Below are 14,246 nucleotides of genomic sequence, written 5' to 3'. Positions count from 1 at the left end.
GAAGCGCCGGCCGCTGCGGCTTCGTTGCCAAAGGGGCAATAGGCCTAGCGACGACCACGGCAGCCAGGCAGCAGCAAAGCTCGTCGCCCGGAGCGCCCGCGAGCGGTGCCGTTGCCGAAAGCTCGCAACATAAGCAGGCATGCTTTGTCGCTGCTCGAGCAATATTTCTGATAACAAGGCGATCCTGCCTTGTGATATTTGTACACCATTCCAAGCAGCGCTCAGGCATTGCTGCACGGCGGCGAAGGGCGACACCGGTTGTGAGCGGAGCTTGGGTAGAGCGGCGCAGCGACGCTCACCGCTCCGTGTGTCCCTGCTTGTAGTGGGGCGCAAGTTCACAAGCGACGATCGGTGCGGCGCGGCGGCCAAGTTTTTAAGGACACGCCGTTCAGAAATCCGGCGCTGAATCCTGACGACGACGACAGCTCGCTCACTTCCATCTTTCGGCAGACAGTACCGAAGGGCAACATCTTGCCGAACCCTGTCTTTGCAACCAACAACACAGCACGGCCGGTCCATTTTGATTGCGCATGCGACGGAGGTCGCGACAGAAATCAGTAGTGCGGTGACTCCAAATCGCACTTCGATTCTCGATTCGGTTCGACGGCGGCGCCGGCGGAGTGACACAAGCGGTACGAGCAGACGAAAACATTGTAAACCGGAAGTGCAGTACTAATTTCTGACACCCAACACACAATAACCGCGTAAACATGCATATAAACGACAACTCTCCTTGCTGAAATGCGAAATGGTTCCGTAAAGAGTAAGAATGTGAAGTATCTAGAGCTTTAAGTTTCTTAAATGTGCGATTTCACGTTGGCACCGCGAACCAATGATAGCCCTGCGCTGGTGACGTGAAGAGTACTGAAATGACGTAATGAGTACAGATTCGGGCGGAAGTTCACCGCCGCTGGTCGCCTCAAGGCTCGGGAGCAGCAGTTTTTGAAAATGTATGATAAATTATCTACTCGCTTTTGATGTATTGTACGCGGCATGAACGTTCAGTGGCCTATGCTCTACACAATGCAACTATTTTTTTGCCAACCTCAGACACCCCTTTCAGGGACCCTTTAAGCTCCGCCTTACGGGTATGAAGCGATAGCGTGGTGGTTAGGCTTTCCATTCTGAGCAGTTCGACACTTTTCAACGCAGTTTTCATTTTTTAATTGTTTCAATAAATTCACCAATTACACAATCAAAATTTTCTTAATTAGCATGATCAAGCATTGGCTTTTCATTTCGAGCATTTTGACACCTTCGAAGCTCCTTTTTCCAATTTTTTTATTTTTCATTTCTTTATTTAACCAATTACAATGATTTAAGTAACTCTTCATCGTCTATCACACCAATCAATCATCGATCACTAGAACCATAAATTACCATGATACGATTTTTTTACACAGTCCCCGATTATAGGTCGCCGGTTCGAATCCCTGCCGGGAGTAAGTTTATGCTGCACGAAACACTCAATCGTATGACACCGTCCGGAACACTCCGCGGCAAGCGGTTGGCATGATAAGATATTTTTCACGCAGCCCCCGATTATTTCCGACACGCGGTGCCGGCTGCTACTACGCTAATGACTTTTCGACCGAGCGAGCTGTATACTCTGTCGCTTAAAATGTACTTAATTAATTTGTGTCTGCTCGGCTGATCAAGCTTGCTTTATTGTCTGCAACAAAAAACTCTCCTTAAAAATAGCACGCTGACGATGCAAGCGACATCTAGTGGAGGCTGGCCGCAACATGTCACTTCCACTTTTTCTAGCTCAACGTCTAGGGGCGCCACCGCAGCCTTAAGAATACCTGTGTGCGCCTTTCCTGCTCTGAAATAAGTAGCGCGTCCCAAATTAATTGTTACTATTGTTTAAGTAGCTTTGGCAGTTTTTTGCGGGATGAAGACTGTTTACGATAAACTTACGACGACAAGTTAAGTTTTGTTTCATGCTCATGCTGAATTTACATTACTGTAGGAGGATTACGAAAGTCCGTATACGACAGTAGCGCGGTAACTCACCGAGCTCAAAAAGGTGGTAAATTGCACATGGGCAGAGTAGTAATTTGAGGGCTAAAGAAACAACTCAACATAAAAAGAAGTCGCTTCATCACTGAACCTTAAGTATAGGTTACTGCGGACACACCGGCATGCGACCTTCACCAGCCAAAAAAGAAAACAAAGGAGAGAGAATCTCTTTCTTGTATAATTTTCTCTTTTCCCAGGTTATCATGAATCTTGGAAGCCACAGATATCATGAAACGCTGTTCTCTTTACCGCGGAAGCAGTTAGGAAGACAACGTTATCGACGTCCACCAGGACTGTTTCCATCTCCCATGACCTTTTAAACAACATTTAGACGAGTCGGTTGTTGCGACAATGAGGGCATTGGAATTCTTGGCCTTCTAGGAGCTTTCTTGCTAATTATGCATATTTTGGCTCAAGCCTACTAGGTAAGTGTCATGTTCAGGTGTCTGCCTCTTGTATTCAAAAGCGCACAATAACAAGCTCATTTACAATGTCGCACTATAAATTTCCCTACTTAGTTTTCTTATTTCGCTTAATGAACTTCCAGCGGTCGATGCTAGTTTTACGTAACTCAGAGATGAGTAGCGGAACTGTTAAGTTAAGGAGAGCGATGGACAGGAATCCAAAGATGCTGTCCAATACTGTCAACTGTTGAGGGACCTTAGAGAAAAATAGATTATAGGGGAATGACTGATTGTATCTTTAAACCCCCCGCCTAGGTGTAAAACTGTGTTGAGCCCTTTACGGACGTAGATATCAAAGAGCGGACGATATCAGAACAAAATATGGCGCACCTAGATTCTAGGCGCTACAACGGTCGGCGACCCAAATGAAACTTGAGCTTAAATTTTGCATTTAGGAGGAATTATGTTGACTGCTTTAGCACAGTGGATACCTGACTGCTTTAGCTAACTGGCGGTTTCAGCGGCAGAACATCACCTGGCTTTTTTCGTTTTTCTATTGGGGCTGCGTATGTGACATTTCTGCATGTTTGAAATTTAAGATTTATTTCCGAACTTTATGTACTATCAGGGACCCAAATAACTGAACCCCGTAGTGGAAGGGATAATTGGGCTAGTTGGTATGGGTTCATTTTGGTAAAACAGCGCTCGTCTGTGTGTTTCCTTGTTCCAAGTCTTTCGTCCGTTCGCACTGTTTTCTACCCAAAATGAAGTGAACCCCCCTCCAAATTCCGATCCGTGCCACAATGCAAGCGGAAGCGACATGTCTTCTTGTACCGAGACATGTCAGTGAGTTTAAACAGCCTCTAATGTATTCAGTGAATTGAATAAAGAGTGCTTCGGTTGAGTAACTATGTCTAAAAGAAAACTGACTCTTTGGCACTATAAGATAAGTAATAAGGGAGTAATTACTCACTGCCATCCACCCAAGTGCATACGACGGCTGCATATCTTTTTCTGTAGTGGATGAAAGCGAGTGATTATTCCCTTATTACAAATCTGCACCACCTTGGGGGTTTTTCCTAAAACAATGACTGACAACACGGTAAATTTCTGAATGGGATTTATGGGTCGGCTTACCACAAGCTTTTAAAATTGGTAGGGGTTAAACTAAGAAGACTGTGAAAGCAGGTGTTCGTTCTTCAATTGCAGGGGCACTCAAGATCTGCCTGAAGGGTGTGACGTGATATTTTAAGTGGGTAATCCCCATATATGCCGAATCGGTCATTCTCTACTTATCAATGGCGGTGAGTCCTCATACCACTACTAGAGTTCCTGTATATGCTCCCGCAGGGAGCAGAGTTGCGCGAAGGTCCGCCATCATGTTCCAAGCTGTGCGGGAAAGTCACTTCTCGTACGTAAAGGGGCTGCGTAGCTCGCTGTGTAGGGCGCTTGGGCTTTTTTTTCTCCTTTAAATAGATTGACCTGATGGCAAGTTTGTGAACGTAACGCTGAAAACTAATCTGTGATTTGACGAGGGTGTGCATACAGCACGAAAAAAAAAAAATCGCCAAAGGTAAACAGCAAATCGTAATCATGACAAACTGACGAAAAAAGACTGGAAATGGCCTGTTAGTTTTTTTTTTCTTTCTGGAACAAGTAGTTTCAGAAGAAAAAGCAGTTCCGTTCCAGATGAGGCAGCGTCTGTCCCATCCTGTCTTCCTGCGTGCACGTTTTAAGAACAAAATATAGCGATGAATTACTTTTTTTCACAACTAGCACCGCCGCGTGTTCTGTGCGAGTTATGCGCGGAAAATACGAAAACGCATCTCTCTAGAACCACATTAAAATAATTGTGCAACTTCTTGTAGGCAACCAGACTAAAGCAACGCCATTGAATGAACGAGGCGAGTCTGACATAACGAAAAAATTTACACTCATTTGCTTGTCCAACACATTTCACCAAATGTACGTACCCCGTTGCTAAATGCAGTGATAGGGCGGATCTTTAAAGAACCTTGAAAGTACTCCTACACGTAGATATTATTTAACTTTCCTCATTTTTTATCGAAAAGAACTATCGTTTCACCTTAGTTACTAAATTACAATAGTTGTTGATTACTGTGGTAGGTTTTCCTGCCTGCTTCATCCTTATTGCTCGGAAAAACTCATTTAATGTTCCGCTTTGCATTTTTGTACTCCTTCTTCGTAGATTCGGCTTAGGTTGCAGTATCAAAACATTTCGCGACTCCTGGATTTTTTTAAAGGCGAGGTTATAGGCTGATTTGCTGTCTTCTAGCTGAAATTATTCGCGGCATCAAGATTTGCGACACTTGTTTACATGCGATTTTTGCCAACCCTATCCTCACATCTCTCACTTAATCCTTGTCAGATGGTTCTTAAGGGCATTTTTACTAAGAACAATAGTTTATAGCATAGGCAGACAAATGGTTTAGGGGGTTTAACTGCCCAAAGCGACTCAGGCTATGACAGGGAACAGTACATGGCCTCTAGAATTTCGGCTCCATCGAAATTCGACCGCCACGGCCGGGATCGAACCCGCGTCTTTCGGGTCAGCAGCCGAGAGCTATAACCACTAAGCCACCGCAGCGGCTGCATAGGCAAATTAAATGTTTATGCAGGTGAGACTGGCATCGAAATGTAGCAAAACTTTGCATGGAATTTGCTTCTTGAACATTCATTGTCCCTTATATTTCACCTCGAACCATCACTACAGAAGGCTCGAAGGCTCGAAGCAGCAGTAGAGTAAGCAGAGCCTGCCCTCGTGAAGGGCCAAAAAGTTGCAAATGCAGACTGTAAAATCTGTACAATTTTAATGCAGTGATATGCTACAAATACTGCTTCGAGGGACAGGTATAGGCTCAAACTAGTATCCATAAAAGGACACTAAGTGAAAGATAGACACACAAGATTTTCGTTGCCTGTTCCGTATTTGATAATGTGTGTAAGTTAGAAAAAAAACTAGTGATTTGTTCAAGGTAAACAAATGTCGACACATGAAAAATGTTTTTACCAATGCAATTCTGATTTCGCTGTCGAAACAAGCAAATGTTGGTTGTGATGGCACTGGTAGATCTTGGAACATGTTAGAAATTTTTATTTATTTATCAATACTGTAAGCCTTTCACAGCCGCAAGCAGGAGAGGTTCATTCTCAAGAGCCACTTGAGGCGCCGACGCACTTCGGCCGCCGACCTTCCACATGGCACTGCGTAAAACGCTTTGCCGTTTCCCGTGCGGTTGCTGCAGTTTGGCGCACTGCACCCAGTCATAGCTGACGACTGCGTCCGTCACTGCCACTTCAGAACACCAAACCTGACGCCACAGGTGTGCATGGAAAACAAATGAATGTAGCCGACAGCGCGGGCTCACATCGGCGGGCGTCGAGCTGACAAGGGTTCGCTCGGCGCTGCACCTGTGAAGTCAGCTTCTCCGCGGAGTGTAGAACACACGACGTCACGAAAATCATGTGACCGCCTCTCGGCGAATGGCGTTCGGAGCGGCGAGGGAAAACAGACGCGCAACTACAGTAACTCTAACCACTACGAGCCCAGTGGCCTAGCGGTTAAGAGACGCGCTACTGCACTGGCCGGTGCACGGCTGTTTCTGTCGCAACCACCGGTAAGAATTTTGCGACCCATGTTGCTCTTCCAACTTCTCGCGCAGCTGCCGCGATGATCCTGCGAACTTACCCGAGCTTACTCGAGTTACCTCGGGTAGTAACTCGAGTGGCTAGGCGAAGGCATAAGATCGTACGTACGTTGAACGTAAGGTGACAAGATTCTTGGCCGGTGTTGCTGAGTGTCTAAGGCCTTTCGCACAAAGAGGCAAGCCAAACTTAGGACGATAATTAGTTCCTGAGTTTCAGTCATCATCTTCTATACCGTAATGACTTTCCCACACTTATGCATGGAAATGCCAGTTTTAAACAACAGGTTAATGACACCGCCTCTAGGGAGAGAAATGTCACAAAAAGCATATTTTATTTTAGAAGGGTGACGAGATCGAGTCCAGCGTTGCTGTTCTTAATGTTATTTATTACTTTGTAAACTTCATCTAGTGATGTCGGGAGTACAAAAAATGTGTGAGTATGACGAACGCAATGAGGCGAAATGACTGTACATGCGGGTACAAAAGCCTCTGATCCAGACTGTACTTGTTGAGCAATGAATTCAGAAATTAGTATGGAAGGCATTATAAATGTTAGTACGGTTGTAGAAGATGTGAGAACCGTTGATGTGTGATTAAGGGTTCTGGTTGCTTCTGATTTAGAGATTCGCTTTGCAGTTTCCCATTCTCGCTAGTATTAGCGGTAGTTGCTAACTATTCGTTTTCCATAAACAAGCTTGTTTCGCTTCTTTTAATGCAATCGGTAAGAACTGGGAGTACTTTTGAAGCGATTAAGAAGAGTAAGGTTAAAGGGCTGTAAGTTTAACTTTTTATGCAGATTATTCTTATTGGGGATTGTGCGGGACAAGAGCTGTCAGTAACATTCATGACGTTCATGTCGCCTACAATGATGAGATTCTTATTTTCATTAACAATCGGATGGTTGTAGCTTCAAGTTGCGTGCATTTCCTGGGGTAAAAACCTCAGCTTGCTTAAATAAGAAATAGTAGCGCCACCGCGCACCATCTGCGCCGTTCCTCACGTGGCGCTCGCTTTCGAGTGCCGAGGGAGCCTGAGCACCGCCGATACTGGCGGCACTATCGCAAGGCAGACAAATTTAATACTATTTATCCTGCGTATTGCTGCAAACAAACAAAGAAACAAAAAAACAAACAAACAAACAAACGAACAAACAAACAAACAAACAAACAAACAAACAAACAAACAAAAACAAACGTACACTGCGAGCATTAATGCTTGGGGAAAAACAAAGCGCACTCCTAAGACAAGGACGAAGAAAGGCAAGGGGATACAGCGCTGGGCTGAACACACGCTGAACACTGACGAAACAGCGCTGTATCGTCTTCCCTTTCTTCGTCCGTGTCTTAGGAGTGCGCTGTGTTTTTCCCCAAGATGAACTACCAACTAGCCCACTCTTCCACCCTTGCGAGCATTAATGCACTTCGATTTTTATTTGCGCTGGGGACGACAGGTGGGCACCCTGGCTTTAACTGCATTTTAGGGTGCTCGGAGAACAAATGACATCTAAAGTGTGCAGAAAATTTTTATCCAACTGGATCAGACGATGTTCTCGAAGAAATGGAGACACTGCCGCGATGCGTACATTATCGTTTTACTTACTATAGAAGATCACGAATACAGAAAAAGCTCTGAAGAAGAAGCGTTCGGTGGGGGTAGAAACTTTAATGTTCCAAACGGGATAGAGGGTGGACTCTCTTAGGGGGGCCCCTTAGAGTGTCGTCTTCTCATTCATCTTGGTCGGAGCCCTTAGTCGAGGCCCCATTGGTCGCCTCTAAACGACCAAGACGCTGATCGAGGGGTTGGGCCGGATATGGGTTGGACGTCACCGGGCGTTGTTTGGCAGGCCCAAATGGACTGGTCTAGCGCACTTCGTAGTGCGCATGCGGCAAGCGTGCGCAAGAGGCGCCCGGCAAACCGGTGTACGTCTCCGGTGTGCTAATATCGTCTGCTATTTCGAATCGAACCTCAACGTACGCTTGAGTCATGTGCCCCCATTTCTTGCCTAAAAGAAAACGTGTAGCGATAAATTTGCTTTATCTCCTGTTTCGAGCATCGATTATGCCGCTCTTATGCCCAAATAAGACAATCGATTTGCTGCTGAAAAAATGGTTCACCGTTCTAGAAACCAGATGGCGCCACTAGGCTCAAGATATCTTCAACGTTAGTTATCGTTGCGTCTCCGTTTGCATATGCTGAACTAAATAAATGCTTGCGTTTAGCTTACGTAAGCATGAATACACTACTCTAAAGCTGCCTAATAGCAAATGGCCTGTATTTTGGGTATTGTCTCGTTGACTGCTGTAATTTACCACCGAGCGGGCTACGAACGTCACGAACCGGACACGCGTTGAAACACGCTCGCCAATCCTGCCCACTTGTTATTGGCTGATGGCTTTCAGCACAAATAAGTTTCCGACTCGCTGCGAACGCGCTTTTCTTCGCTGTATTCGACGGTGACCAAACCAACATCCGCATAGCCAGCTGTAATGGCCACAGTACAGACACAGGACGCACGTGTTATGAGCTAAAGTGCACTTTAAAGAGCATTACTCAAATAGAGTTTTCAGTTTGGTCCAGCTAATATTTCGCTTGCAAGATTTTCGCCAGAATTCATTTCAGCCTCGATGGGCTTCCATCGAATTTGATCGAACATTATAGAACCGTTTTTCTTTTGGGGCGTTTCCACCAGGCGAAGTTTTCATCTCTGAAAACAAATGTCATAAGTAAAGCCCTAAGTAATGGGTAGGTGTGGAAGGTTAACGTCCCTAAGCGGCACGTGCGCTACGAGGGACGCCGTAGTAAACGCTTTTGAATTAATTTAGACCACCTGGGATTTGTTAACGTGCGCTGTCATCTCATAGCACATGTGCTTTTTGCAATGCGACTTCATGCATGACCAGGATTTGAACTCGTGACCTTGCGCTCAAGAGTTGAGCGTGAAAGCCGTGCGCTGAGCCATCGCTGGGAGCCAACTTGTTTCTAGGGGTGACAAAAAGGCAATCAGTCAGAAGAAATTGGAAACAGTGATTATTGGGAATACTTTCGCCACCAAAACAAGTGCAGTAACTTGGCGGGGGAAACTGGTACTCATGGTTGCTAGTCACCGGTTCAAAACGTCATGGGTTTTAATCTTGTTGTATTTGAGCGCGGCAAAAACCCATTGAACTGTCCATATAAACGTTGAGAACAGTCGCTAGCCTTCCTTATAATGTAGTAGTCAGTCTCCCACGACCGCATCCATTTGCGAACAAACCCGTCGCTTTCAACCTACATACCCAAACTCACCTCGGAGTCGAAAAAAGAATAATAATAAAACAGTGCGTCTGCATCAAAAAACACAAAAAAAACCACTAATGAAAACTGTAAAGCGCAGACGTTTGGGGATATATTATACGAATGGGACAGGGAATGTATATGCCCTGCTCATAGAAAAGGAATACACGCTTTTTGTTACTACTGCTTAGGTATGCCATGAGTTCTGAGTATAATTACGTCTTTTGTGGAACCTCTACGGCGTAGTTTGTCGAACGCACCGCTGGCTCTGGCCCGCCGCGGTAGCTCAGTGGTTACAGCGCTCAGCTGCTGACCCGTAAGACGCGGGTTCGATCCCGGCCGCGGTGGCTGAATTTCGATGAAGGCGAAATTCTAGAGGCCCGTGTACTGTGCGATGTCAGTGCACGTTAATGAACCCCAGGTGGTCGAAATTTCCGGAGCCCTTCACTACGGCGTCCCTCATAGCCTGAGTTGCTTTTGGACGTTAAACCCGAATAAACCAGCACCGCTGGCTCTATACCAAAATGTTTTGCTCAAATGCTACCATTCGTGTCTATTTAGATCGAGAAGTTTGGCAAAACAGAATTCACTTAACTTCGTGTTAGGGTTCGAGCAAGACGTGCTAGATTTACCCTTCTTACTTTACACAGCAGTATGAAAATTTGTGCGCGCGAACAAACAAAAGACAGCGAAGAAACCACAGGACAAACGCCTTTTTCACAACTAGTTTAATGGGAAGGCAACAAACACTTAAACATGAAAATATATCACAGGTAGGTACAGATAAAAACAGTTAAGATTCCATGTTATGACTGAACAAACTCAAAATTTACGCAGATAACCTACAACTAGCCCAGCTTTCCATTCTGTTGATTTACACAACATACTTGAAAATGAAAAAAAAAAGATAGTTGGTTGATATATGCGACCGCTGCCTGCGGCAGGCATTTCAGTGAGGTTACCTCGCATTTTAATCAGTGCCGCATATATGCGGGTAAGGGCTGCAGTAGTGTAAGCGACATGTATAGGGTGAGATTGTATAAGATAAAGTAGTTTCCCCGGAGTATTGCATGAAAATTAAGCTGGGAAATTCCGCTTTCGGGTTAGTGCCGAAACCCGCCAGAGACGCGAAAAAAAAAGTGTGGTCTTTATTCGCATACGTGAAAGACATGAGAGCGCAAAAATGGCAACACGGACGAGTAAAGGAACAGGACGAGCGCTGCACTTTCAACAGGATTTATTCATGGAAGAACGTTTGTATAGCCTCTGCCTTTACCCTTGCTCTTAATCGCAGTTGACAAACTGCGATTAAGAACATGGATAAAGGCAGAGGCTATATAAACGTTCTTCCTCGAACAAATCCCGTTGAAAGTGCAGCGCTCGCCCCGCCGCGGTGGCTCAGTGGTTACGGCGCTCGATTGCTGACCCGAAAGACGCGGGTTCGATCCCGGCCGCGGCGGCTGAATTTCGATGAAGGCGAAATTCTAGAGGCCCGTGTGCTGTGCGATGTCAGTGCACGTTAAAGAACCCCAGGTGGTCGAAATTTCCGGAGCCCTTCACTACGGCGTCCCTCATAGCCTCAGTTGCTTTGGGACGTTAAACCCCAATAAATCAAAATCAAATCAAAGGCTCGTCCTGTTCCTTTACTCGTCCGTGTTGCCATTTTTGCCCTCTCATGTCTTTCAGGAATACATACCAACAAGCACAGCTGCAAGTACTTCTTATTCGCATATATGCGCTATTTTACAGACCGAGAGCCTGGTGACGTCACTGCGCCTGCTGACGTCACTGCGCCTACGATACGTCGACATAAAGTCGTGCTGTACCTCAACTGAGATAATGTGTGTGATGCATCTTAATCCACCGAAAGTGGCTAGTGAAAAGATTTGCAATAAATGATGTGATGATCCCCGCCACTTGATGCGCGCACTCGAATGAGGTCATAAATGTTTTCCCATGAGATAGAGTCGCAAGTTTTGACCCAGTTGTAGGTATTATCGGCAGCCTGGCTTCCACCAAATAACAAAAAAAAGTCAGTCAGCTAAGAGTTTGGTGGGTGGCTGCATTAGCACAACATGAAATTCGCACAAGGTCAGCCACGGCCGGCATTTGACCCGGTAACCTGGATCAGAAACTGAACGCCAAAGCCATGCATCGAGAGGTTGCTGGGAGCCAGTATATTGCTAGTGCACGACTAGGCAAGCAGGCAGATGAAATTGGAAGCAGAGATTATTGAAAGTATTTTCGCCATCAAATTAATATTCGCAATTTGGCGGGAGCGACAGCGTTACTATTCGCCGGTTTTAAAATATTTTGGCCTTGATCGTGTTGCATTTGGGCGCGGAAAAAGATATTGAGTTTTCCATAGCATCGTCGAGCACAGTCGCTAGCCTTCCCTAGAGTGGCGTGCTCAGACTCACACGACTGCACTCCTTTGCGAACAAACTGTACAAAAAAAACTTTTGCTCGTATAAAAAATGTGTCTGCGTCTCTAGCTCTCGGCTTAAAGTATTTCAACTGAAACTCACAGTGAGCTCTATACCTAATAGACCAGAATGGAGTGCGATGAAGAAGTGATTCGACGCGGCGCGAAAATTTTATTATGTTTTTAATGAAATATGAAATCAGGTACATCAAAGGAGCTGTGTGAAGATCAGCCGAGAAGACCATATTTCGCTGAAGGCTTGTCGTGTGAAGTCCTGGCGCGCAAGAAAATATGATCACTACGAGCTGGACTTTTCAATATCGCACGTTATGCGCATGCTGTATTGTAGTATGTATTTTAGTTGTTTTTAGGATTCTTTTGTGCAGGAAAGAACTTACATTACTGCCGAACATTTTCTAACATCTTAATATTCTGACTTTTGGTCCCTCCGAAATGATATTTTTCTATTCATGTGACATAGAAAAAAGCGAAACGGCGACAACGCAAGGCCGACTGACGTCATCCTGTTCATTGAAAGTCCCTACACTTGACGCAAGAAGCCCTCGAAAAAGTTGAAAGCCCAAAAGCGCAAGAGGGCAAAGTACTGCCTTTCTTCGTGATTCGTTTTCTGTGTATCCTTATCGCTGTCATCTGTAGCTTTTTCTTCGCTGACGATGGCAGCCAGTCCTGTCACCTGCATACATTTATCCTGTAGCGTCTGCTCCGTACACAGCCGATAGACGTCACTTACCTCTTTCAGTCTTGATTTTAGTTACAAAACCGGCTGACACAATCTTCCACTTATTTTTATTTCAAACTAATCTATTACAGCAGTCACGCAGAGCTCGATAGGCAGCGGAAGTAAATACCACAAAGAAATGAGCACTCGCTCACTCACACACTCACAAACACGCACGCACACGCACGCAAGCACAAAAAAAAACGCAACTCTAATGCGTGTGACGCCATTTCCTGTCATATACCCCAGTTTTTAGCCTCACATAAAAGGGCCCTACTCTCGTAACACTAGGCTTTTTTAAGCGGCAGGATCGCGGCTCGACGCACGGCAAGCTGTCAGTCTGTTATCGGCGCGATCCACAGAGACACGTCAAGCCCGCGCAGAAGGGCACTTGCAATAGCAGCTGCTTGATCCGTTCCGTCCTTGGGCCACTCTGTTGCCATGGATTCATCGGTGCGTCTTCTGGCCCACACGTTCTACTCGTGGTTCCCGCCCCGCGACGCCCGAGCCGAAGGCTGGGCTTTGACCGGGAGTCCGCTGTCAGTCGCCGTCATCACGGCGACGTACGTCTACTTCGTTACGGTGGCCGGACCGCGATGGATGTCCAGCCGCAAGGCTTTCGACCTGAGACCCTTCATTCTTGCGTACAATCTGTTCACCACCTTCTTCAGCGCGTACTTCGTATGCCGCTTCGTCAAGCTTGGCTACTGGGACCTGGGCTACAGCTTCCTCCAGGGCATGGACCTCAGCCACTCGCCCGCCAGCCTCGAGATCACGCGACTCTCCTGGTGGCTGTACTTGTTCAAGCTGACCGAACTGACCGACACCGTGTTCTTCGTGCTGCGAAAGAACTACCGCCAGATCAGCGCGCTGCACGTTGTCCACCACGTGATCGTGTCCTGGAACCTTTGGTTGAACGTGACGTACGGGGCGCAGGCGCAGGCCATGTTCATCACCTGCATGAACAGTTTCGTACATATATTCATGTATGCCTACTATTTCCTGGCTGCGCTCGGTCCGTCCTTCAGGAAGTATCTGTGGTGGAAAAAGTACTTGACCATCTTGCAGATAGCCCAGTTTGTCATCCTTTTCGTGCATGCCATCGGCATGGTGCTCGCAGAGGGCAACTTTGTGGTATTTTTTGTTTGGCTAGAAGTGTCAGAGGCGGTGTTGTTTTTCGTGTGGTTCGTAGCGTTTTACTTGGGCGCCTACAATCAAAAGAGCCGGTAGTTTTGCATTATAGCGGCTATAATTAGGAGCCGAGTTTCCAATGACCTAAGACACACACGGATACAGGTGTCTGTAGAAAAGAAGTTGATCTCATACTCTTAACTCGGCCTGTTCTGGGCCGTCTAATTCAAGCGAACATATTTATAGGAGCATTCATTGATTTTTACTGCCTTTTCTGTGACCTACTTCAATTCATGTCGACCGTAGTATATTTTGCGATAGTTAAGGAAGAAAAAAGATGCCTGCTTGTGTACAGACTCCACGTGAGGCGCTAGTGCATGGCGTAAATATTAATATTTCTCTTTACGCAATTTCTTGCTGCCTTAATTGTTCTTATGAAAGACTGAACAAGTGATAGCTGTTTTTATCCTGTAAGATCGACTCGTGACTTGCATTGATCCCAGAGCTAATAAATAAACAGTGCACTCGAGGCCTGGAAAATGGCGGCAGAGTTCATTTTACTTATGCGTTCGACTTCTTCACAC

General features: G+C 45.9%; 1 pseudogene; it reads left to right on the top strand.

Annotated features, from left to right (window-relative positions):
• The first annotated feature begins 12,972 nt into the window (after positions 1 to 12,972).
• On the top strand, positions 12,973 to 13,761 carry LOC149372812 (very long chain fatty acid elongase 7 pseudogene; annotated as a pseudogene).
• The last annotated feature ends 485 nt before the right edge of the window (positions 13,762 to 14,246 follow it).

This window comes from Amblyomma mixtum, chromosome 1, assembly GCF_055824585.1.
Source record: "Amblyomma mixtum isolate Tamu chromosome 1, ASM5582458v1, whole genome shotgun sequence".
NCBI classification, from domain to species: Eukaryota; Metazoa; Arthropoda; class Arachnida; order Ixodida; family Ixodidae; genus Amblyomma; species Amblyomma mixtum.
Note: the sequence above shows the minus strand (reverse complement) of the source record. Positions and strands in the feature narration are given on the sequence as shown.